We start from the raw sequence: 26,746 nt of genomic DNA, 5'->3' as shown, positions 1-26,746 counted from the left end.
CTGAGGGAAAAAAGCCAATCTCAAGAGATCACATGCTATATGATTGAATTTACATAACATCCTTGAAATAACAAAACTATAGGAATGGAGAACAGATTACTGGTTAGTTGCCATGGGTTCAGAACTTGGGGTGGAGCAGATCAGGAGGGAAGCGGGTTTGGTATAAAACAGCAACACAAAGGATTGCATATCCTTGTGGTGATGGCACTATTTCTTTTTCTTGACTGTGGTCACATGACTCTACGCATCTGATAAAACTGCTTTGAATTAAATACTCACACATGTACACAAGTAAGTGCATGTATAACTGGTAAACTCAGAATAAGGTGGATGGAGTGTATCAATGTGACTGTCCTGGTTGTGAACTGGGTGAAGGGTAAATAGGATCTTTCTAGTATTGTTTCCTAAAACTGTATGTGACTCTACAATTATCTCAAAATAAAAGGCTGTTAAAAATCACAATAAAGCCTCTATAATTAAAACAGTGTGGTACTGGAAGAAGAATAGGCAAATTGACCAGTGGAATAAAATATGCATCTAGAAATAGACCCAAGTATATGTGGAGACTGAATATATAATAATGGTGACTTTTCAAATCACTGGAGCAAGATGAACATTTGTAAAATGGGGCTGCGATAGCTGGGTAGTCTCTTGAAAAAAAGGGAAGGGGTTGGGTGCAGTGGCTCATACCTATAATCCCAGCATTTTGGGAGGCTGAGACAGGAGGAACGCCTACGCCCAGGAGTTTGAGACCAGCCTGAGCAACACAGCAATACCCACTCTCTACAAAGCATAAAAAAAAAAAAAAAAAAAATTCAGCTAAGTGTGGTTGTGGCACGCCACCCCGCCACTGACTATGCCACTGCACTCCGGCCTGGGTGACAGAGTGAGACCCTGTCTCTAAAAAAGAAAAAACAAGCGAAACAAACAGAAAGAAAAAAGGAAAGAGGTAAAGTAAGATCCTTCCCATATACCATTCATAAGAATAAACTCCAAATGGATTAGGAATCTAAATGTAAAACATGAAACCATACAAATACTGGAAGAAAATTTGGTGAATTTCTCTTTAAACTGAATGTGAGGAAAGGCTTTCTAACTGTGATTCAAATCCAGATATGATAAAAGAAAAGACTGATACTTGACGACATAAAAAATTTTCTTGCATGGCAAAGCAAAACAAACATTGAAAAAAACCACAAACCAATTAAGTGAAATTACTTGCAACATATATCACAAATAAAAAAAGCTAATATACGTAACACAGAAAAATACTCTTAAAATTGAGGGTAAAAGACCGAAAACCCAATAGAAAAAGGGAGGAAAGACATGAACAGATAATTCACACACATAAAAATATCAAAAGGGCTCTTAAGCATATGAAAAGATGTTCCAAGCCACTCCTAATTAGAAAAATGCTAATTAAACTACACTGAGATACCATTTCTCACCTATCAGATTTGTAAAAATTAAAAAGTAAAGCAAATACTTTGTTGGTGAGGCTTTGGGGAAAAAAACACTCTCATACATTGCTAATGGGAATGCAAATTGGTACAATCTTTCTGGAGGGGAATTTGGCAATACCTAACAAAACTACATTTGTTTTTACATTTTGACACATTAATCCCACTTCTAGAAATTTACTCTTTAAGATATACCTCTAACAATATGAAAATACATATGTACTGGGTTGTTCGTTTTATTTTTAATTGCAAAATATTGGAAACAATCTAAATGGCCACACATAGGAGATTGGTTGAATAATCTACGGTACATCTACACAATGCAGTACTATGCAGCTGTAATGAAAGAATGAAGAAGATCTCTATATGGAGTGATTTCTAGGACATGCGTTTGAGTGAATAAGCAAAGCTCAAAAGAGTATCTCTATTAAGCCACCCTTATGTAAGGAAGGGGTATAGGAAAATACACAGATATCTGTTCATTTGTGCAAAAAGAAACAGAAAAACTAACGAAGTTGGTTACTTACAGGAAATGAGTGGAATGAGGTGGAAAGGACAGAAGTAATGGGAGATGTCACTTTTCTGAGGATTTCTTTTTGTACAGTTCTAACTTTTGAAACTATGTTATTATTTCACATGCTCACAGAAAAATAATTAAAATTAACAAAGAAAGATGGTGGTGGGGGTGGGGTGGGCGGCAGACAAAAAGGAATCTAAACAGAAACAAGTGAACTAAACCATATTCAAATGACCTCAGCGGGGCCCGGGAGATGAACTAGCCCAGGTAACTTTTTAACAGTGCTCGAAAGATACACTCTTACGCAGACAAAAATAATTCTAAACAAATATTGTACTCTGTTCATTGGCTTCTTCATAGAGTCATGGGTTAGCAACTCTGAAACTAGCTTCTATATATTCTACGATTAAGTGAGTAAATATATTATGGTAATGGCAGAGAGATTTCTCACTGTTTTGCAAGGAAACTACAAATACGGGAAGGGGGAAGATAGAATGAACTTTGCTATTGTATTGGAATTTGGAGGTATCAGTGTGAACTCATGGTTTATGGGTAAGTAGGTAGGCAGGCAGATAGATAGAGAAATAGATACTACCAAAATAATAAATAAAAAGGAATAGATATAGATGTGAGTTAATTATTTTCCTAGCTTTGTGGACTGAGAGGGTTTAGTAACAATGACACATCTGTAGAAATGCGCATGCTTTTAGTACCCAGATCTTAGTTTCCAAATACCATTCTTCACTAAAAGAAGTTAAGATTCCATGGGAAAAGGCTGATTTTAAGGCTAAGGCAGGGAAAGTACAAGGTGAGCCTGGAGCAGATGTGCCAGAAATTAAGGGCATGCTCAGAGGATGATTAGGGGCATGTCAGAAAGACATAGTAACTAGTTTGAAGGAGTTCCCACTGGACAAACCTCAGACAATTTGAGCATCAAAATAAATAATGATAGGAAAGGATTATAACTCAAAGTAAAAATGCACAAGTCCACCTAATATAAATAAAAGCATAAGTAAATAAATGGGAGTGAAAGAAAAGTTCTTTTTGATAGTAGAAAGTCAACTAATAAATGTAGAATGGATGATGGAATCAGAAATTCATTATTTGGCAACCAGCATAATCATCTTGCCTCAGGCACAGAACATCAATAAATGCTAAACTAGTGAGTGAAAGTTTGAGGTGTAGTAGGATACTAACAGCCTCAAAATATATTTATTTCCCCAAGATACTCATTAATTGCGAGGGGAAGAAATAGGAACTGGACAGTGGAGATATCTGGCAGACATCGCCTTAACCAAGTGATCAAAGTGACAATCACCAGGAATAGGATGAATGGAACTAACATCGTGGACCTCCTGATATGATACACTGATGGACAACATCACTTCTGTGGTATTTCTGCCAATGGTACATAACCCTGATCTAACTATGAGGAAACATCAGGCAACGAACTCAAACTGAGGGACTTTATGCAAAATAACTGGCATGTACTCTTCAGAAATGTCAATGCTACAAAACACTAAGACAGATTGAGGAACCATTCAACATTTAGGGACACTAAAGAGACATAACGACTGAAAGCACTGCATGATCCTGGATTTTCTTTTGCTATAAAGGACATTATTAGGACAATTGGCAAAATCTGAATAAAGCCTTTAGATTAAAGTCTTTAGATAGATTAGTACCACTATTAGCTTCCTGATTTTGATCAATATGTGCTTATGCAGGAGAATGTTTTAGGAAATGTTAGGAAATATATATCGCAGTATTTGGAGATTAAAGAGCATCATACCTACAATTTGTTCTCATAAAGTTCAGAATAAAATTGTGTGTGTGTGTGTGGGGGGGGGTGGTAGATAAAACATAGAATGTGGTAAAATGTTAACATTTGGGGAATCGAGTGAAAGGTATTTAAACATTATTTGTATTATTCTTGCAAATATTCTGAGAGTCTGAATTTACGTCAAGTGAAAAATTAAATTAAAAAAAGGGTTAGAAGTGATCAATTAATCTCCTAGGGAGAAGGTATTGAGATCAAAGATTAAAGGCCTGAGGGGAAACCATTAGAAAATGCTCACAGCTGATGGGTGAGCTTCTAAGAAGCAGCAGGACAGGAGTCTCCAGGCACAGTGGGCATTCAAAAAATGGTAACTGTTGTTTTCATAAATTTCAGAAAGTACTAGTTCATCTCAGAGATATATACCTCCTAACTCAGAAACATCACTAAATATTGCTTCTAGAAAGGATTTAAAGGTCATGTACTGTACTGGTCAAGTCACATCTTCCAAATACAACAATCTAACATAATAAGAGGAAAATTCCACAAAGCCCCTTTAGGTCAGCCTCCTCATTGTAACAGTGGGAACCGTGAGGCCCAGAGAGGGGAAGGGACCTGCCCAAGGTCACACAGCAAGGCAGTAGAGCTGGGCCAGGCACCAGGGTGCTTCCCTCCCAGGCCAAGGCCACTCTGACTCTGCACCTCCATACAGTCTGGCTTCAGGCCAGAGGAGTGGATGGCTGGGAACCAGACGAGAGGTAGCTGGGCTGGAGCTGAGAGATACAGTCCCAAAGTCGGTGGCTGTTTGGGAATGAGTGGGGTGCATTTTGTGAACATCCCATAAGCTATAGGTGGCCAACACATTTATGTGATTAAAAATACAAAATAAGGCTGAATACGCTGGGTGCAAACAGTTGAGAAAATAAAAGCTTCTTTTAGACAAGACAAACTGTTACTCACTACAAAAATAAGGGTGGGGTGGCTTGGGATTGTGTTTTTTTTTCCATAATGAAAATTAGCAAATATGAAGTCAAACCTAAAACAGCCCATCTGTTTGAAATGAAAGAAATCCAAATAACCAGCCCCTAAGGACCACCCCCCAATATTCAGAAAATCTGTTTTATTTTAAATTAGGCATTGGTACAAGACCAAAAAAATTAAATATTTACTGTTAACAGAGAACTCTTGGATGTTGGGGGCAGGGGTGGAGAATAAAAATTCCTTTCTGATAAGCTAGTATCTGACAGCTAGAAATCAGAATCACTCAGCCCTATATTCTGCTGACTGCAGGTCCCATATGGAGTTGAGGGCCTGGAGGCTTCTTCTGTAAGATCCTAGGAAGTGCGGTGTGCGGCAAGCAGTGGGCTGCAAGCTGGGCCTCCTGGGTCCTGGACCACCTCAGCTCCTAGCAGCTTGCCAGGGAAGCCTGGGCAAGCATGATATTTTTCTTCAGCTGCAGCATCCTCATGCATAAAACAAGGGGTCTCTAAAGGAATTTTGTTCTATTATTTGGCCCTACATAAATACATTTCAACTCTTTGTCTTTAGCTAAAACTTCTAAAACTGTTATCACTTATATAACAGTCACAGTCCCCACCTACCCAAACAAAAATACAACCCAATGCTTTCAAGTCTCTGGTAATTTCAAAAAGAACAAATTATTACTTATCCTTTTCGAATATTTTAAGTAACTTAGAGTTTAACTTGCTACTGGAGAATTAAGAAATGCCAGAGCTGGAGGAGCCCTTTGGATGCCCCTACACCATTCCTTCATTGTACAGATGGAGAAAATGATGCCCAGTCTGAGGAAATAGCTTGCCCCAAGTGCCATGGCTAGTTGGTATCAAAGCTGAAGCCAGACCACATGCCGGTGGCCATCAGGTGGGTATTCTTCCCACTGTAGCACCAGGGACTCCTCCCAGACTCAGAAAGCTGGTCTGAAACAGTGAATCTTCCAAAGGGCAACCACCCACCGCCAAACTTTTCAATTTACAAATGACTCTCATTTTGTTTGATGACTTGATGGACCTAAAATTCCTAGGTGGCATCTGCTTTCAACTGACTTGCACGATTCCTCTCCCTCCAGATTAATAATGAAATTAAGGGTGAGATACTCTGGCCAAGGATGGGAACGGGAGCCACTCTGCATAGTGACCCTGTACTAAGCACTCATTTTCAGCATGATCGCCACTTAACTACCCCTGGCAAATCGGGTTGGTTTAACGAAAGAAAGAATGGGTAGGGAGACACCTCAACCTGTTTGCAAGGCAATTCAATGCAAAAACAGTTCTCTCTTTCTAAAGGAGAGGGAGAGCCCAAGCTCCTAGCAACACATTTCTTTCCAAAAGGTTCCTAAAATCCACATGGGGTGGGGGAAGGGACTAAAAAGCTCTGCAAATGTGTGGCTGCCTCCACTTTGGAACTGCATAGCAACAGGCCGAGCAAGGCCAGGATCTCCCTCTGAGGGTTCAAAGGGCTTTCCAAACCTGCTATTTACTTTCTAGGGCTGACTTTGAGGACCTGAGCATTCATTAGGGCCAGGTTAATATGATGATAGGCTTGTGTTTCTAGGAGAATTGAAAATACACTATTGTGAGGAGCCAGACAGAGAACTTGGAAGGTGCCCAGGATCAACAAGGGCCAAGGAAATGTGTTCATGACTTGTCATGAGACCCAAGGCCAGCACCTGCGCCTCTCTGGGCCTCAGTTTCCCCATCTTTGATATACAAGCCCTCGTGGCCTTGCCATGAGAAGACTTTCCACACTTCCAGGGTTAGACGGGGAAGGTTGTGGAAGGCTATTTGAATGGAGTCCAGCCATCCTCTTCCCTCCTAAGCAGACCCCCCACACACCAGCAGGCCCAACCTGAGGCTCCTCTCCAAAAGGACACAACTCCACTTCCTCAGGATGGGGCCCTGGACAGATCCTGGGGTGAGACTACTTCCCAGTTTTCATGAGGGTCTGGCTAGGCCCTTTCAGTGACTATGAGAGAGACACACAGGATCCACTTTACCTTCTCATGCCCGGTGTGACCGTACTGAAGTGTGAAAAACCAAACAACTGTCTGCCTCCTCAAATCCCATTTTCTCACTTCTGCAGCAGGCAAATGTGGAACCTCCTCAAGGCACTGGACTGGCTACACACATCCTTGGCCCATTCTGGAACTGCCGAGGGCTGGGTAATTGGGATCTCTAAAACTGTCTAGATCCTGGACACACTGCATGCTCTTTGAGGTCCCTCCCAAGCCAGAGTCTCTTTAATGCCGGTTTGCCTGGGCGTAACTTATGCAGTATCAAAGAAAGGGACAAAATGACTTTTCAAGTCAAAAGAAGCCTGATTTTCTTTTGTTAAATTTCTCACATCAAATGGAAATGCAAAATAAATAGTAAACACTGATACTAAAGAGAGCAACCCATGAGTGTGCCCTGAGCCTGATATTTACAAGACCATCTCACCAACACCATCTCTTTTGAATCTCCCACAATGCTCCAAACTTGGTGGAACTGACATTCTGATATTTCCATCTGACAACTGAGGGCACTGAGACTTGGCAGGTTCACAGACCTGCCTAAAATCCCACAGTTCTTCAATGTCTCCTGCCGAAAGCTCATATTGAGGCTTTCTTAACCTGTAACAAAAGATCCCCGAGAGAACCATGAGTGGGCTTAAGGCCTAGCAGTACCTTAAATTAGATGCAACATTGCATGTTATTTTTCAATTGTCTAAGGAGAAGACCCAGAGCTTTCATCAGATTCACAAAGAAGTCCGTCATCCCTAACAGGCAAACAGCCACCCCTGCTTCAGAGGACAGGGAGTCGTTTTCGTTATGATTTGAGGTTCAAGAGACCAATTGGGGTTAGCTTCCCTGAGGGCAAGCTCAGAAAAACCTTGGCAACCAGATAGTTTTCTAACTCATAAATAGGACCAGCTTTATGCCAGGCACGGTACCATTTGGTGGGGTGGAGGGTGGGGTGTGGATTAGAGGGCTTCCCTAAGCCCTGAACACCTCCTTACCTGTGCCCTAAACAGCAGATTCTCTCCAAGGCATGGTAACTCTTGCATCTTTTAATTCAAGTTAGAGGCTCCAGATTCTCCAGAGAAAGGGAATCCCACTAAGGTACAGCGGGCTGAGGATGGCATCTTTCTAGGTAAGGTGGAGAGGGGGTGTGAGAAGCAGGAGGCAGGTCTAGAAACCAGTAAGGAAAATGTGGGGGTACTGAACCTAAACTGGATTTGCTTGGGATTTGGCAGCCAAAGGCATGGCTGAAAAGGCCAGTGAGCCTGTCCCCAGCCATATGCAGAACAGGGCTTCAGACCTAGCCTTTGCTATCTTGGCAAAGTTCTACTCCTGAGAGGGTGAGTGTGTGAGTGTGTCTGTGTGTGTATGTGTGTGTGTGTGAGAGAGAGAGAGAGGCAGAGAGAGAGAGAGATAGAGAGAGAGAGAGAGAGAGAGAGAGAGGCAGCTCTTCACAACCGCCTGAGCAAGGAGATGAGAACTCAAACGGCTAACCTGGTCATCTCTCAAGTTCCACAAATCAGCTTCAGTGGACCCAAACTAGGCAACCAACAATGCTGCTAAGTCTCCCCAACCAGGGCCTGAGAATGCAGTCTTCTCAAGCACCCAGAATGGGGAATGGGCCTCCCACCCTGGGATCCACTGCTGCTGTTTGGGAAGGTGGGGATAAAAGAGGTATGTAGGACTGCCAAAGGGCTGTTACTCTTGGGGAGTGCTGGTGCGGGACTCCCAGGAAGAGCAGGCAGAAGGAGGGAGAAAAGCCTGCCTGGAGAATCCCCATTAACTTCATCTTGTGATTTCATTGTCACAGCCACTCAGAACAGGTTTAGCCCCAGGGGCAGGCTCTTGGGAGCCTCCGATTTGATAATGTGCTCACCTCGTGCTGTGGGACAAGACCTCACCACGAGCCCTATTAGTGGGTGAGAAAGGACTCCCTGGCTGCCTTACTGCACAGGGCATCAGTCATACTCCAAAACTAACACCCCGGCCATGTGCTCGGGTGTTACCTTTGTGTCCAGTGCTCCCCTGGTGGGATTAGTGCAGTGACACTCCTTGATATTTTCAGGGCTCATTTTGAGAACTGTCATGGCAACTAACATGATAATGCTCTTTACCCCGTGGCTCGGGGATCGCTAGAAACAACCAGATTGTTCACTTTAACTCGAATGTCAGCACAATTATTTTAACACCAAGTGTGTCAGGTTTGACTCCATATTCCGGAAATTAATTTTAGAGCGGCAGGGAAATAAAATGGCATACTTCTTTGAGCTTTGTTACAACATGTTCATGCAGCAAACTGCGAAGAAAATGTAGTAATTAGAGGTTAAATTAATCCTTGACAGACAAGCGGCTTAGAAACGCTGTGCCCTCCTCCCGAAGCCTAGCATAATGCATGCCAGTCTTTCAGAATTAGACACGCAAACCATGTGACGTTGGCAACTGCACCAAAACTACTGTCCCACTTAAAATTCCGAGGCTGGTGCTGGAACTTCCAGAGGCAGATATTAACACTGAGATCTCATTAAGAGCCAAACCCAAACAACCTCCCACCATTGCCAGAGGAGCCCACCCAGCCAAGCCCTCCACAGGGCTGGCTGCCTGACTCTCTGACAGCAACTCGAAAACGAGACACACACTCCCTTCTAATTCTTAATTTACAAGCTCCATTCTCCAGCTACTTCCAGACTTCGAGTTCAGATTCTAATATGCCCCTTTGCTGTCCTAACAATGCTGAGCAAAGCACACATTGACACAGGGCAGATTATATTACACCACAGTTACAAGCGCTCCCCCTCCGTTGGCTGCATTTCTTTTGACCACATTTGCTCTGCCTCAAAAGGAAAGCCTGTCTGTCCACACATGGGTGCAAAATGGATGTTCTACACTTGACTGAGAACTAGAGACCAGGGTTCTGTCAACTTTGGGCTCCCTTTACTATGGCCCCATAGGAAAGTCAGATGCTTCTCTGGGCCTCAGTTTCCTCTTCTGTAAAATCATGGGGTTTTACTCTTCCAGCTGTAAGATTCTCCATCTTTCAACACCTGAGTTTGCAGGTGAGGTGGTGTGCCTGTACTAACTATGTACAGGTGCAATGGGCAACCGACTAGCAGAGCCACAGTAAGGAAGGCAGAGCTGGGTCCTGTCTTCCTCCCCCCAACTCTGTCACAGCACGCTGCCGAAGCTGAGAGTGGAATTTCGGATTCAAATGCAGGAAAAAATAGAAATGCATTACTTGTGGGGTGAGGGTGGAGCTGGGACAATTGGACCAAGAACTTGGAATTCCTCAATGTGTTCAGAATTACTTGACTTTGTTTTTGTCCTGTCTTTATGCTCCAAAGACCCACACTTTCCTCTCACAGGTGAATACAAGCTGGGGCCATCAGGCCCTTTTGACCTGGATGCCATTAACTAGCTCAGGTGCTGTGGCCTCCAATGATCTCTTCCAAAATCAGCAGAAAACTGTCCCTATGGTCTAGTGTCTAGATACTCGCACAGGTGGAAGAAAGGGGAAAAAATCAATGGCTGGCCTGCTAGGCCCTCTTCCAACAACATGATATCCCCTGGTCCGCTCCATCCTTCTCTGAACCTCAGGGAACAATTCTCAGCCTTAAGAAAATGGCATTTCCCAAAATCCACTTACTGGTTATTTACTTGGCAGAACAAGCAGCAGGGCACATGGGAGGGTAAGGTAGCTTCCCCCACCCGCCCACCAAGGAAATGGGGGTCTGGGAGGCTCCAACTGGGCTGTGCAGAAAGGGGCACTGGCTGTGTCGCGGTCAGAGGGCAGCCGGGCAGGACTGAGTTGCCATGGTGGGTGGGTGGGGGGGGTCCTCCTCCAGGGGCAGAAAGAGCCCACCCTCTTGCAGGCCAAGGAAGGGAGGGAGTAGTCTGAAGCTGGGGCCCCCCAGGATAGCCAATCTGGGCAAGGAAAGCTCTCCTAAACTTTGCAAAGAGCTTTTTGCTTCTTGCTCCCAAACCCTCCTTAGGCCCCGTCTCTGGAAGCCTTTATTCTGGGAGCTCAGTGCCTACAGCCAGGGAGGCCCCTTGCTATTCCCTCCCCCGGGGGGAATATTTTTGAACTGTTTCATATCTGATTGCTTTGGATGTTATAAAGACGTCAGATTTTAGGAGAAAACTCGAGGTTTGAAGGAAACCAGGGAGGCTCTGTGAAGGGGAGAAAGAAAGCAACCAGAGTGGGGGGGTGGAGGCAGGGAAATGAGGTAACCCAACTCTTTTGCTTCTGTCTCCTCCTCTGGAAGAAAATGCTCTTGGGGCTTCAGCAGCCCTGGGCTGGTAATTTGGGAGCAGGACCCCACAGGACTATGCACCTCCAATCTTGGCATGTAAATATCCTATAACACAAGCTACTGTTTCTTACCTCCATGGGGAACCCCCTGACTAACTGTCCTGACAGCTCCATGGGGCCTTTTCTTCTTCCTTTGACACCTTTACAGACTAAAGAACAACAATGACACAACAAAAATAAGAAGTAATAAGCATTTGCAACACAGTCTCTTCAGGTTCATTCGGATTTATGAAATTTTCCTCCTCAAAGTACTGAAGATGTTTAAGGACCCAATGCCTACAAAACGAGGCCGGTTCCAATTGAGCTTTGCAATGCTTTTTTCCTGCCATACAGTTGACTGGTGCTGCCTAGGTTACCCCTCGGTGGCGTTGTGAGAGGTGTATGATGGGAATTGGTTTACTGTGCTGATCCATAGTAACTGGCTCCTGTTCCTCCATCATTTATCTCCCTCCCCAGTGACATCTGGGTTGGTCTATTCACACTCTCAGCATTCTATCTGCTCCAACAAACACTCAGCCTTTTCTGCTTGGATAAGGAGTTTTTTAGTTACATCCATTATATGTGTATCAACATTTATGGCAGCAAGATAATTGCCAAAGAACTCAGAGGATAAAGAGTCCTTCTTCATAATGTTCACCCCTGCCCCTTTAAAAAATCAATATTAACATCAAGTACGACAGCAGCAGGTTCTTACATGGCTGCTGTATCCTCAAAGTTGGAAATGTGATTAAAACAAACAAACAAAAAAACAGCTAGATTAGGAAGAAAAGAAAAGGTTCAACAATGGGTTCAGAACCCACACCCCAGTGGTGCACGTGTGTGCGGATGGAAGGCCTTTTTGTCTTTGAAACCTTTGCTAAATAACTGCAAAGCAGCAAATCTGCAAAGCAGCAAATCTACATTAGATGAGTCCTTTGGAAATATGCCAGTCTACTCTAAAGAGTTTAGATCCCGTTATCTGTATACCAACCCAATGATTAGGAGGCCTGCCATCAACAGGAGTATTGGACAAGAGAAACTTTGGGTTGATTTCTGATGTCCACTGTCTCTGATTCTGGGTTAGAAGTTCACGCTTGCAAAAGACACAAAAAGGGGAACACTTCACACTTTTGTATTGTTTTGATTGGCCTTCTGCCATTTTTTAACTCCTCCTTTTTATCCTTGCCCTTCAAAATATGAGCCCCTTTTCATTATCTGTCTAGCTGTTTCCCAATGACAAGGTTGAACTTGATGTTTCACTTTCCCAGAAAATGACTATTTCATTCACAAACCATAGTGTTTTAGAACTGGAAGGGACTCAGACTCAGAGGTCATGGGATTCGGGGAGAGAAAGGATGGACTTGTCCAAGATCACTCTGCTAATTAGTGGGCAGAACTTTCTAGAACACAAGTTTCCCAGCTCCTAGGCTAATGATCTGTGCAATGCACTGTTGCAGAAAAAATAATCAGAATCTTAAAAAAAAGGGGTTTATTCAATGCCATCCCCATCAAGCTACCAATGACTTTCTTCACAGAATTGGAAAAAACTACTTTAAAGTTCATATGGAACCAAAAAAGAGCACACGTTGCCAAGACAATCCTAAGCCAAAAGAACAAAGCTGGAGGCATCATGCTACCTGACTTCAAACTATACTACAAGGCTACGGTAACCAAAACAGCATGGTACTGGTACCAAAAAAGAGATATAGACCAATGGAACCGAACAGAGCCCTCAGAAATAATACTACACATCTACAACCATCTGATCTTTGACAAACCTGACAAAAACAAGAAATGGGGAAAGGATTGCCTATTTAATAAAAGGTGCTGGGAAAACTGGCTAGCCATATGCAGAAAGCTGAAACTGGATCCCTTCCTTATACCTTATACAAAAATTGATTCAAGATGGATTAAAGACTTAAATGTTAGACCTAAAACCATAAAAACCCTAGAAGAAAACCTAGACAATGCCATTCAGGACATAGGCATGGCCAAGGACTTCATGTCTAAAACACCCAAAGCAATGGCAACAAAAGCCAAAATTGACAAATGGGATCTAATTAAACTAAAGAGCTTCTGCACAGCAAAAGAAACTACCATCAGAGTGAACAGGCAACCTACAGAATGGGAGAAAATTTTTGCAACCTACTCATCTGATAAAGGGCTAATATCCAGAGTCTACAAAGAACTCAAACAAATTTACAAGAAAAAAACCAAACAACCCCATCAAAAAGTGGGCAAAGGATATGAACAGGCACTTCTCAAAAGAAGACATTTATGCAGCCAACAGACACATGAAAAAATGCTCATCATCACTGGCCATCAGAGAAATGCAAATCAAAACCACAATGTGATACCATCTCACACCTGTTAGAATGGCGATCATTAAAAAGTCAGGAAACAACAGGTGCTGGAGAGGATGTGGAGAAATAGGAACACTTTTACACTGTTGGTGGGAATGTAAACTAGTTCAACCATTGTGGAAGACAGTGTGGTGATTCCTCAGGGATCTAGAACTAGAAATACCATTTGACCCAGCCATCCCATTACTGGGTATATACCCAAAGGATTATAAATCATGCTGCTATAAAGACACATGCACACGTATGTTAATTATGGCACTATTCACAATAGGAAAGACTTGGAACCAACCCAAATGTCCATCAATGATAGACTGGATTAAGAAAATATGGCACATATACACTATGGAATACTATGCAGCCATAAAAAAGGATGAGTTCATGTCCTTTGTAGGGACATAGATGAAACTGGAAACCATCATTCTCAGCAAACTATCGCAAGGACAAAAAACCAAACACCGCATGTTCTCACTCATAGGTGGGAATTGAACAATGAGAACACTTGGACACAGGAAGGGGAACATCACACACCGGAGCCTGTCGTGGGGTGGGAGGAGGGGGGAGGGATAGCATTAGGAGATATACCTAATGTAAATGACGAATTAATGGGCGCAGCACACCAACATGGCACATGTATACACATGTAACAAACCTGCACGTTGTGCACATGTACCCTAGAACTTAAAGCATAATAACAAAAAAAGGGTTTACTGTATATTGAGGCTCCTTTAAAGAAGAGGCATAGTCCAGCTATTTTCAGAAGAGCCACTTGTCTGAGACCAGTTTCTCCCCTTTCATAACCCCAAATAGTAATTGAGTTTCCTAGGGACCATCCATTAACAGGTGCATTTTGTGCCTTTAGGTGATCAATTTAAAAGGGAAGAAAATATATTAAACATGCTGGCTAAGCTAAAAAAATCCCTTTCCTTAGTAAAAAGGATTGACAATAGTGAATCTGCTACCTTAAGACGCAGTGAATCTGTAGCCCCCACCCCCACCCCAGAAACAGGGTATTTCCTGGTGGAGTGTAAAAATTCAATGACGTTCCTATTTCAACCCACACATCTGTGTCACTGTCAGCGTCAGTGGCAGGAAAACAGACGAAGTCACCCTTTGCTAATGATTTCCTAACATGGAATTTCCTTGTATCTCCTAAAGGCTTTCTTCTTCCAACGCCAAACTGTTCCCCACCCCCCACCCCAACACATTGTACTGAAGAAAAACTGAAAATGGTCACAGCCGGAAGAGGATGATTTTTAAGGAGATCTTGTAAGGAAAAGCTTCAGCTCTTTGTGATATTTTTAAAGGGGGAAAGGGGGGAAAGACTGCTAGTTTTTTCCGAAGCTGAACAAAACAGAGAGATTTCCTCTCAGGCATCTGGAAATCGCTCAGCCCCACCTCTTTCTTCCTTTTTTCCTGCCTCTTCTGTCCCAAGTTCCACTTTGAGCAACATTCTTACTTCAGTACTGAAAGAAACACCCACACATCGCAGGCAGGCACCGGGAGAGGACAGGGCGGCCCCCAGAGCAGGGAGCAGGCATTGGAGAACCACCAAGCACAAAGCAGTATAGGAGCCCATCACTTTTCCCCTCTGGAGAATATCCTATTTAATATGCAAACTGGTCATGAAGTGAAAAGAGGGCTGTTACTTTAAGGGGAAGAAGCTGATTAGCTGCTCTGGCTGGCAGCAAACAGCTGGTCTGTCCGGCAGGTTCAAGGCCATTTCAGCTTCTCTCTTATGGAGGCACCATATGTTCCATCTCGCACATCAGCAGCTTTATTTTCCAATGATCTTGCTCCAGAAGAGAAGCACAAAGGGGGGAGGAGAAGGCAGAACCAGTAGTTTACCCTTTGATTACTTTCTGGTGGTTTTAGATGCAGTTGCGATGTGTGTGTGCGCGTTGGGGGTGTTAACGCTTCATCTTCTACTCCAAAGACCAGAGGACAAATGTTTGACCAGCACTTATCAATAACCTCCAGAGATGGGAGGGGAGTAGGAGAAAGATATGCAAAAAGGCACAAATAAAACGTCGACATCAGATTAAATGGAAGTAGGAGGGGCGGAGGCGGCCAGAGAGCGGGTGGAATCTGACTTCGCTTGGGAGACCCACCAGCCTGAGCTTGGGCCCCGCCCACTTTCCTTATTTGTCACTTTTTTCTTTTCAGTATTCCCTTCCCGAACAAACTCCATGAGAGACACCGACCACTTTGGGGCACAGGGGCGGAGCAGGCCAACAGAATGGCGAAAGGTTACTTCTAACATTATATTTGACATTCCTCAGTGCAAGCCCTGGTTCTCGAAAGTTTTAGGGGGGCAGTTATAAGGGACAAGGACCCGCTAAGTCGTCAATCCAACTAAAGCTGGCAGCTTTAGTGTCAGGCGCTAGGTTAGGTGCAGAGGGAGCAGGCCAGCGCGCGGTCACAGTAGCACGCTCATCCTCACTGCCCGCCTAGGCTACACGAACCCCGGAGGTGGCGGCTCCCACTGCCTCCGCGCCTCCAAACAAAGGGCGCTCGGAGAGTTTGAGCCCTTGTGTGTGGAGGGGCGGAGGGTGTGGCAGGAGGGCGCGGGAAGAAATGAGGCGTGTAGCCAGACGCGGGTGGCCTAAGCCTCCGAGCTGCCGCCTCCGTCTTAGCCACCGGCGGGCGCGACAGCTGCCCTGAGCTCCGGCGGCGAGGGGCGCCCGCTGCAAAGCGAAACCAAGGAAAGGGCGCCCCCTATGCCGGAGCCCGGCGAGCGCATCGGCGAGTCGCGTCTGCCCACCCCGCGGAGCGCTTGCAGCCTAGGGCCTCTGCGCGCGCCCGCCAGCTCGCAGTGCAGTCCACTGGGCCGTCCCGGCCGCCGGGATTTAGGGTGTCCAGGGCTGGCAGGCCGGGCGTGCAGCGAGGGCCGGGGCTGGGGCTCCGTGCGCCTTCGTGGGTTCCCGCAGAGGGTCCTCGAAACACAGCCCCCTCCCCCATCGCCTACACTTGCCCTCCTGTCCCGAGCGGCTCGAAACCACTTGGAGACAGCCGCCCCCGCCCCCTGCCTCTGCGTCCCTTTTCCCCTTCCCTCTCTCCAGCCTCCTGGGAAACAAAGGGGCTTTTTAGAAAGCGGATTGTTGGCGGCGGCGGCGGCGCGGGTGGGAGGGAGGGGGGATCTATAAAGACAAGAAGAGGTGGGAGGGAGGGAAGGAAAGAAGCTGCGCGGCCTCCAGGGGCCCAGAGCTGCGGTGGCGGCCGGGAAGCCCCGGCGGGTGCACGGTCGACCCCGCCCGGCCGGTGGGCACTCGGGCGGCAACCCACGCCTGCCAAGAGCTGGGCCGCGCCGCTGCGATGTCGCTCGCCGGCTCACCGCAACCGGGGAACACAATTCCCCAGCCGCGGTCCGGGGCCGCTGGGGGCGGCGCAATTCCCGCGGGGGTCTACCCCGGGAGACCCAGGCCCTCTCCCCAGCCAACTCTTTCAAAATTGCTCGGTCTCAGGGAGACTTTGCGCCTTTGTTCCAGCGCAGCCGCCTCTAGTAAGCTCGGCTCGCTCGCCCTCGCAGACAATGTCCTGGAGCCGGCCTCGGTTTGCTTACCCGTGAACAGCACGTTCACCGTGGGGACCGCGCCCCCGGGGGGCACCGTGCTGCCAAACAACAACGACAAGCCACCCCAGCAAAAGGAGCCCCTTCTCCCCACGTCCCCCAGCCACGCTGTGCTCCCGCCCGCTCACACACACCCACACTCGGGGTGCCCAGGTCAGCCGCACCCAGCTGCAGGAGCGCGGCGGGAGTGAATGCCCCAGCCCAAGGCGTGTGTTTGCACAGGTTCCGATGGCTTCAGGGCCGAGCTTTCTGGCAGGCTAATCCTATTAGTGTCTGCTCAGTCCGAATTTAATCACGGATCAGAATCAGACGACATCTCCAGCTTTCCAGGAGGCTTCGGACACACTGCATTGGGACGGAGCCTGGCCAAGTCAACTGGCCGAGAAAAGTATTTGGCGGCGCTCCGGGGGGCTTCCCGCCCGCGCTAGCCGGCGCCGGGCGCCCAGCTCTGTCGTCGCGCGGATGCTGGGGAACCTGAAGCGCGGACTCTGACGCAGGGGTGCCGGGGCTGCTCCGCAGGAACCCAGTCCGGGCTGCCCTGAACACCAGCTCACCTCCGGGCTGCTCTTCCCAGGAGCTGGCAGGGGAGGGAGTGCAGGGCAGCGGGTTCGGCGCGCACACTCCACACTCTCGCTCAGAGGCGGCAAACAGCGTTGGGGTGGGGGAATCCTTCACCCAGCGCCCACTGCCTACTGGCCTGGGCTCAGGGAGCTGGCATGTGAAGGCACCGTCGCCGGTGACACCCAGGCTGCAAGCGACCCGGGGGTGCTGGGACAGAGTGGGAGCCTCCCGGTAGCCCAGCGTAGCCCGAGGAGCCCGGGCAGCTTGCGCCCTTCTACCTTTCCTCCCCGGTACGTGGCTGCTCCCGCCGGATTTCAGACGCCCGATGGGCGCGGAGCCAAAGGCCGTGGTCTCCGGCGTTTCGAGCTGCGCCCAGCCCAGTCGGGCTGGTTCGAGAAGGGGGCGGCCGCCCGCAGCGCCAGGTGGGCCGTGTGCTCAGAGCAAACTTTAGGGTCTACCGACTCGAAGCACCCCGGGACCCCGATCCTCAGCGATGGGGACCATAACTGGGGGCTACAGTGTACCCCGGAATCCCCAGAACAGTCGGACCTCCTGCGCCCGCCCTCAGCCTTACCGTGCTGCAGAGCTCCGGCGGCGGCGGGGGCAGTGTCCGAGGGGCGGGCGGCCGCCGGCGCGGGCAGCCTGGCCTCAGGCGGCCGCCAAGGAACCCAACCCTGTTGCAGATCACCCCCTGGCTAGCGGCCGGTGCCCCCGCGCCCGCCCGCCGCCGGCCGCTTCAGCTCGCGGCCAAGTTCATGCTGGCGGCGCTGCAGTGGCGGCCTCAATCTGCTCGCTCCATTCCCACCGCCCGGCTCCGCGCCGCGCGCCCGGAAGGTGGAGTTTCGGGGGTTTAAGTTACTGATAGGCATTTCTCACTGCTGTGTCACTCGGGGAGGAGGAGACACGCACGCCGCACACTCACACACCCTCACACTCACGGCGACGAGCGGCTCCGGCCTTAAAGGGGAAGCCGCGCTGCCCTGCCCGCGACCCCGCCAGCCCGAAGCCTGGAAACTCAGGGTTTCCACTCCGGGATGGGGCGGCGGGCAGCCAAAGCGCTGCGGCAGCCCAAAGGGCCTCCCGGGCCCTCCCACCAGTCTTTAGAGGAGAAAGCGGCCGCAAGCTGGCTTCGCTGTTGCTGCCTCATTTCTCCAGTCGGCTCGAACCAGGGCAGCTGGGGAGGGATCGGAGGGGCGGAAGGGGCATCGGTGCACTCACTTTGGCTGCTCCGCACTCAGTGGAGGGTGGTCTGTGCCCCCGGCGTCAGCTGGCTTGCCTAGGCGGTGCGCTGGTGGAAAGAGGCGACAGCAGGGTTACCGGAGCGCCTCCAGCAGACAGAGCCCGCCGGAGGGCCGCAGGCGGGGCCCGGCGCGCTTGGGAAACCCGCACGCCGAAGGTAGACTTTCCGCGTCTGGGGAAAGCGAGCTGGTGAGCCGTGCGTGGCCGGGACACACGAAGAGCGAGCACGGAGAGCCGAAAGCCAGCGGTCATCAGTGACAGGGAGAGAGAGCGCTCAGGACCGAGAGACCAAGAGAGACAGGAGACCGTACGAGACACAGAGAAGGCAGAGACTGAGAGACAGATACCGAGAGAGGCACCGGCAGAGATAGAGGTAGAGACACGATGGAAGGAGAGGAGAGGAGAGGAGAGGAGAGGAGAGGAGAGGAGAAGCGAGGAGAGGAGAGGAGAGGAGAGGAGAAGCGAGGAGAGGAGAGGAGGAAAGAAGGAGAGGAGGAGAGGAGGAGAGGAGGAGAGGAGGAGAGAAGGAGAGGAGGAGAGGAGGAAAGAAGGAGAGGAGGAGAGGAGGAGAGGAGAGGAGGAGAGGAGGAGAGGAGGAGAGGAGGAGAGGGACCAGAGAACAAGAGAGCTTGCAAGAGGAATGACAGATACCCGGAGGACCCTGAAGTGTCACAGGGACGGGAGTCTCATCACAAAGTAGCCTATTCAGCCCCCATCCCCCTTCCCATTTTCACCAGAGCCTGACCCTAGGGCTGGCGGCCAGGCCCTTCTCCTCCCCTCGCCGTGGGAGGGGCACTCACCTGCAGTGGGTGGCTGCTGGGTGGGTAGCGCCAGTCCCTCCGCCCACGCATCCGCTCACCAGCTCGCGCCCTGACTGCCAAACAGACCCGCTGTGGCGGCAGCGGGGACCAGGGCTCTCAGGTGGCAGTTAGTGAACTGCGCCCGCTCCATCCCGGCCGAGTGCCCCACTCCCCACTTCCCAGTCCCCCCCCCTCAGCGCGGACGCCGTCGGCGTCGCCCGCCAGTACGCTTAGCTCAGAGTCCAGGCTCGCTGGCCAGTCTCCCGTTCCACTGGACCAGGCCACGCGATGCTCCCGCCCAAGCTGGGCTGGATTGGCTCCCTCCGCAGTCATCCCAAGACGGACACCTGAGGCTTCTGCAGGAACACAGGTTCCTTGGGAACTGCCGGGCGGGCCAGCGCGCCCTGTCCACCATCTGCCCTGGCGCCGAGGCCAGCGACTCCCCTCCCACCTATCCCACCTCCCGGGTATTTGGCTGCACCCCTTCTCCAGGATCCCCTCCCCGGGTGCGTTTCCTAACCTGGACTTCTCCAGCCGATGGCAGCTGCAGGGGCTGAGCACAACCCGGGAACGCCGCGTCTGCTCCGACAGCAGCAGCGCTCAGCTCCTGTCCGCACCTCTGAGTAGCAACCTGTCACCAACACATCTGGTCACGCTCAGCGGAGCTGCAGGCCACGAATAAAGGGGTGGGCCCGCCGCCCACTAGGCCCCTCCTTCCCTCCACGCCCACGCTCTCGGCCCTCGGAAAGCGCTGGGGCCACCTCCGAGAACCCAGCGAGATCCCTTCGTGGGCTACGTAGGCGCAGTGAGGTTGGGCGATTGCCTCCTAGCGTTTCACGAAGTTACCTGGAGGAAGAGCGGTGTCCAGGCCCAACCACGAGACACACGCAGGGGCTGTGGCTTCGCAGCCCCAGCTCTGCCAGGATGCGCCCAGCCCAACGGGGCGAGGCTGGGGGTACACAGTTCGGCAGGGCAATTGTGAAGGAATCTGCCTTGTCTGGGTCCAGTCCTGTCTGCTCTGCAAAGGGCAAGCAGCCAGAAGAGGTTATTGCTCTCTGGTGACTGAACCTTACCTTCAAGGCCCTCCAGGGAGAGCTAGAGTCATCTCAGGGTTGCCAGTGCCCCGGTAGAACAGAACTGCGAGAGTGCGGGAGTCCCTTGAAGGAAATCTGATTAAACAAAGCCGAATGGGAGATGGCCATGCCTATCACACAGCATTGGCAGGATGCTTTTAAAATTCTATCTGCAACCTCAAAGTGCACTAGCCAAGGAGATGGAAGGTGGGTTTCTGTTCCCAGAACCTCCATTCAACCCTCGGATCACTTGCTCTCATCTTCCTCAGTGGGACAAATGATGCCCATTCCCCTAGAGCATCGTAAGAAGCCTGTAATATCACAGCCACACGTCTGCGAGATGGCTAACTGCCTGCTTGGCACCAGCACCTGGATGGCCACTAGAAATCGCAAACTCCACATAACCTGACTGAACCGAGTTCCTGATCATCCCCCAAGTGTGCCCAGCCCACAGTCTGCTACCTCAGTTCATGGCTACTCCATCCTTCATGTTGCCCAGGCAGAAAGCCCTGGAATCCTCCCTGATTCTTCTCCCTTGCTCACACCTCACAGCCAGTCCGGTAGACAATTCTGCCGTCTGCATCATCAAAATGTATCCGCAATGTCAGTCTGCTCATCCATTGCTCCCCCCGAGTACCAGCCAGCAGCCTCTCCCCCCAGGATTACTCCAGTAGCTGCCGCACAGACTGCCCTCATTCCTCCTTCCCTTCAACCCTCTCCTTGCAGTCTATTCCCCGATCTCTGTGCCAAACCCCACAGTGACTCCCCATTGCACTCAAAGTAGAACTGAAGTGCTTCTAGTGGCCTCTGGGGCCCTTCAGGCATGTCCCTCCTCTATCTCAATAACGTCATCTTCCCTCCACTCACTCTGCTCCAGCCACACAGACCTCCCAACTCTTCCTCAACACATAGATACATTCCTGCTTTACTTAGGACTTTTGCTTTAGCTGTTCCCTTGGGCTGGAACTCACTTCCCCCAGATATCTCTGGGCTGGCTCCCTCATTTCCTTTAGTCTTGACACAAATGTCACCTGGCCACCCTATGTAACATTTCAAAGCCCTACGCCCATCTCTGGCACTTCCTCTCTCCTTCCCAGCTTTGTTTTCTCTTTAGCGCTTACCGCTAGCTGACCTCCTCTATAGGTTAGATCCCAAGAGGGTAGCGGTCAGCGTCTGTTTTGTTCGCTGCTGTCTTCCCAGCTCCCAGCACAGTGCCTGGCATGGAGTATCTGTTCAATGAATGTTAGTAGATTCTGCTTTCCTGAAACTTTTCAGGAAACTCTGGGGGCCACCACACTATACACACCCACTGGAAAAGGGGCCCATAGATGTCATCACATTTGAAGGTGGTTCATTACCTAAACAAAGGTTAAGAAGGCTGGAGGGCAGGCAAAGAGCTTTGTGTTAATGACACGAAACCAGCTTCGGGTCATGTCACCAAGGGGCAGTGTGGCACACATGCACTGGTGGCAGTCTTACAGGCAGTCACCAAGGTACAGAGAGTGATTCCTTCAGTTACTGGTGGAAAGAGGTTTCCTTGTGGTTGTCACCTAGGGTATCCCAAGGTTGATGGACAAATGGGAGAGAAGGACGGAGACAGAGGCTGGGTGAGGACTTTCTCTTCACTGAGTAGACTGGCTCTGAGAGCCAGGGTCCTTTTTTCACCCAAAATGCAAGACCAAGTCTGGAGCTCAGCAGCACATCTTCCGCCATTAACGTAGAACTAGCCTGTGCTTTACCTGCAGGGTCCGCGTCCCCAGTGAGGTGTTGATCATCATCTCCATGTTCTAAATGAGGAAATCAGACACTCAGAGAGGTGGAGGCACGCATCCAGGGGCACACAACCCATGAGTGGTAAAGCAGTAAAGCAATTGGGCCTCAAAGCTTGGGCCATTTCCACTTGCTATGTGGCCACCCATGTTTAGTGTGTGCAGTCCTGGCCTGTGGGTCCAGGCAAGGAAAAGAATACCATGGGGTTTCAAGGAGCTGTCCTTCTCCTAGGGGAACTCCTGGTCCTTTTGCTGAGTGGTTGCTAAACAAAAAAGCTGGGCTTAGGCTACTGGGGTCCAGAGATACCATGCCGGGGCCAATATGAGCCCTGTCTTTGCTCTGACCCAAACCTGGAGCTCAATGGATTTGAAAAATAAAATCACCAGCCACCTGTCATTTATAGTCATATTCCTGTGAACAGATGGCAAGTTTTCCCAAGTTCATCTGACAAATGCTGGGACTTAACTGGGCAGCCTCTGGAATTCTGGGTGTGGCCTGCACAGGTAGGGGCCCATGGAGAACACACATGTTGACTGGAAAGACGAAACACACATCCAGTGGCTCTATTTCTCATTACTCCCATGCTCAAAAGCCTCCTGCGGCTTTCTACTGCTGACAGCACTAAATCCCAACATCTCAGCTTGACATGCAAGGCCCTCCATAGTGAGCACCAGTCTCTATTTACTTCTAGATTCTTCTCTTGGTACTTTCACACATGCACCTGGGTCTCCTGCTTGGCTGGACTGCTGACTGGACACCTAACAATTCCTGGTTCTTCCCACTTCTGCCCCTTTGCTCATATATTTCCCATGCCAGCTCTCCTTTCAAAATCTTGCTTGGGTTGAGCACAGTGTATCACGCCTGTAATCCCAGCACTTTGGGAAGCCAAGGATGGAGAATCGTTTGAGCCCAGGAGTTCGAAGCCAGCCTGGGCAAGAAAGTGAGATCCCATCTCTGTTAAAAAAAAAAAATCCTGCCTGGCCTTCAAGGCTCATCTCAAAGGCCTTCTGCTCAATGAAGCTTGTCCTGAGTCCCATCGCAGCACAGGTGCCCTCTCTCCCTTGGACATCCTCGGCCCTAGCTGTCCTTTTCTGACACCGTAGGCCTTTGTCCTCAGTTCTTCCTTGTTTCACAGTTTAACAGTGCCATGGACTCATGGCTAATCCTCAGCTGCAGTGGGTGTGTGTGTTGGGGGGTGTTCAGGGTACCCTCTGGATGGCAGAGTATGAATCCAGAGAGAGGAAGTGAGATGATGGATGTGGCCAGCACCTTCTGGCATCCACCGCTTCACCTCTAATGCTCAGAGGCCATTGGCTGTGCCCAACTGGAGGCCACCACGTCCACCTGCTCCCTTGGCTCCCAGCCCCCTACAGCCATGCCTCACTCAGCCAGGCAGACGCCACACCCAAGTCCCTCAGCAAAGCCAGAGACCCCCAACCCCCAGGCTCTTGAGCTCTAGGCTCCTGGGGCATTGGCTCAGGGCTTGTGGACTCCTCATCTGCATAGAGTCCTAGCCCCAGGGAACCTGAGTTCTCTGACAACAGCTTGCTGGAAGCCACAACCAACAGGAACACAGGAATGAGGACGGACAAGTGCCCTTGGGAAGGCCTAGGGTGATGACTACCCCATGCAGAGGAAGTGCAGGGAACTTGATCTGGGAGGCAAAAGGCCCTGGTGTACATCCAGATTCTGCTGTCTCCCAGCTGTACAACCTCCTGAGCCTCACAGGTCTCATTTGCAAAATGGAGTCACAGTAGTAACGGCCTTATTGGTGTGTAGTCAGGGTTTTAGTTCTGTCATGGACAGGACCACCCTAGTCAAGATGTCTACCCCATCAGTCATTAGCCCTCAGAGAAGAGGATGCTATTGTGATTGTTATCCTACATGCCCTAAAAGACAAGAGGCAGCCAGCCTTGAACCTAACCAAATGAAAAGTATTCGGACAAAAGCTCAGGTCTTGCATGTACGTTCAAAACATCTTGTGATATTGAACACTCTGCAAGTGCTTGATATGTCTGGCAAAAAAAAAAAAAAAAAAAAGATGAGTCTGTGCCAGGTAAGGAAACAGATTGGGGCACTCACAGAGGACACATCGGCATTTTGCCCCAGTGGGGCAGAGGAGAGCCACTGGGAAACAAGTTGACTTATTTCTTTTTGCTGTGTTCTTAAACAATTTTAATATTCTTGGGGATGTTGAAGAAACACAATAGAAACAAATGGGAAATTGTTAAAATATTGATTGTAATTTCCTGGCGACTTCACTGATTTAAAATACAGGAACCTTTAAGAAAAAAAAAAGCCCTCATTAGCAAGCAAGCAGTTAATTAAGGGCCTGTAGAATGGTTTGCATCGATTTCACCATGAAACCAGAAAACTGTGGCTACAAGTCAATTTTTCCCTCCGTAGCTGCTTACTTACCATAAATGCTGTTTCCAAAATGCCATAGGTAATGCTACCAAAGCCTGGATAAGGATGGGAAATGGTCATTTAAACAGAGATGGATAAACAATTTAGGGAATTAACGTAAATCCAGATGGCTGCCAGTTTCCCACTTGCACCATGCATAGGACTGAAAGACATTGTCAAAGCTCTTATATAGAAAAAAGTATGCAGATGGCATGCTAATTATTACTCTTCATGCAATGACATTATTTTCCAAGAGAAAAGGCACAACTCAGGACCCACATGGGAAGAGGCTCTACCCACTGTTCTAGGACCCTTCAGACCATTTGCAATTTTGTGACTTAAAAAGCGAAAACAACACAACTCTGGCCTATGCCTGTCCTAGCAACCATCTAGGCTGCTGCTGCACCATCACCACAATCATTCTCAAGGTTAATATGACCTAACGCCAGGAAACCAGCTGGGCCCACCGTCGGGCAGGCACACTTTCCAGGACGTCTGGAGAAAACCAGACAATGTGCTCCAGGTGACCTGGGTTTGGAAAGCACAATCATATAAGCAATAAAAGCAGCTAAAGCTTGAGGGCACACCTATTATGTGACAGGCCCTGTTCTTAACATCTATGAGCCCAATGACGCCTTGTAAAAACACATTTCAGGGCTAAGCGAACTGAGGCTCAGAGAGGTTAAGCAATTTTTCTGAGATCACACAGTTACTCACTGTGGAACCATGATTTGGATGTCTTAGGCAGTCTGGAACTGAGTGGCCTCAAGAGTAGCCTATTAACATAAAGCTCATCAGGGAGGAGGGAAGTAACATGTACTTCACACATGGCTAGTTCTGTGCCTGGTGCTTCGCTAGCTGGCTTGCATCACCTTGTGAGAAAGGATGGTTACATTTTCAGAAATCTTGTCAACCCGTTGATGACACATTGGTAGCCTGAAATTGGCAATAGTGGGAATAGGCACACCACCAAAATGGGCAAATGCTACAAATCAGGACTGGTTGTTAAATATTTACCAACATACCATTGCACCACACGTGTTAGAGTCAGACTGCCTGGTTCAACTCCTGGCCCCAGCACTTACTGGGTGGCCTGGGGCAAGTTTCCTAATTTGTGAAATGGAGATAACAATAGTGCCCACCTCATCAGGTTGTTGCAATCATTAATTGATCCATGTAAATTACCTGGCACAGCATAAGTAAGCAATTCACGTTAGTTGTAAACATAAGTATACTACAACTACTACTACTACTTATTATTATTATCATCTTCGTTATTATATTTAGGCAGTCATTCACTTTCATCTAGAGTACAGCAACCATGTCCTAACTAGTCTCCTTTCCTCCAGTCTTGTCCTCTCCAATACATTCTCCTGACAGCCACTAGCGTAAATTTCCCAAATACAGATCCTTCCTTGCTTAAACTATTTCCTTGGCTCCCTCTAACCCTGAGGGCTAAAGTCCCACCACCTCCTTTGCTTAGGATATGCGGTCTACCTGACCTGCCTCTACTCCAAAATACCAAAATCTGTCATAGTTTGTTAGGGCTGCCATAACAAAGTGCCACAACCTAGGGGGCTTAAACAACAGATATTTCTTGTCTCACAGTTCTAGAAGCCAGAAGTCTGAAATCAAGGTGTGTCAGCAGGGTTTCTTCTGAGAGCTGTGAGGGAAGGATCTGTCTTAGGCCTTTCTCCCTGGCTTTAGATGGCCATCTTCTCCTTGTGTCTCTTTGCATTGTCTTCCTTTAATGCATACCTCTATGTCCAAATTTCTCTCTTTCATAAAGAACACCTGTCATATTGAATTAGGGCCCCCATCCTACTCCAGTATAACCGCATCTTAACTAATTTCATCTGCAATGACCCTATTTCCAAATAAGGTCACATTTTGAGATACTGGAGGTTGAGA

The 26,746-nt window shown here is 48.7% G+C and overlaps 1 protein-coding gene across 5 annotated transcripts in view; it reads right to left on the bottom strand.

Moving 5' to 3' along the window:
- MAMLD1 (mastermind like domain containing 1) overlaps positions 1 to 20,237 on the bottom strand; it is a 142,299-nt gene extending 122,062 nt beyond the window's left edge. For 3 of the 5 annotated variants that reach the window (XM_030807050.1, XM_030807052.1, XM_030807056.1), the window contains exons 1-2: positions 20,107 to 20,237; positions 18,766 to 18,835 (exon numbers count right to left, since the gene is read on the bottom strand). The gene's annotated coding sequence lies outside the window, so the exon portion shown is untranslated. Of the gene's footprint in view, positions 1 to 18,121; positions 18,282 to 18,765; positions 18,875 to 20,106 lie in introns of those variants that run through there. The other 2 variants (XM_030807051.1, XM_030807054.1) reach the window with 2 other exon arrangements.
- Positions 20,238 to 26,746: the final 6,509 nt, after the last annotated feature.

The sequence above is a fragment of the Nomascus leucogenys genome, chromosome X, assembly GCF_006542625.1.
Source record: "Nomascus leucogenys isolate Asia chromosome X, Asia_NLE_v1, whole genome shotgun sequence".
In the NCBI taxonomy this organism is placed as follows: Eukaryota; Metazoa; Chordata; class Mammalia; order Primates; family Hylobatidae; genus Nomascus; species Nomascus leucogenys.
The sequence above is the reverse complement of the archived record's forward strand: the minus strand, read 5'-3'. Positions and strand labels throughout refer to the sequence as shown.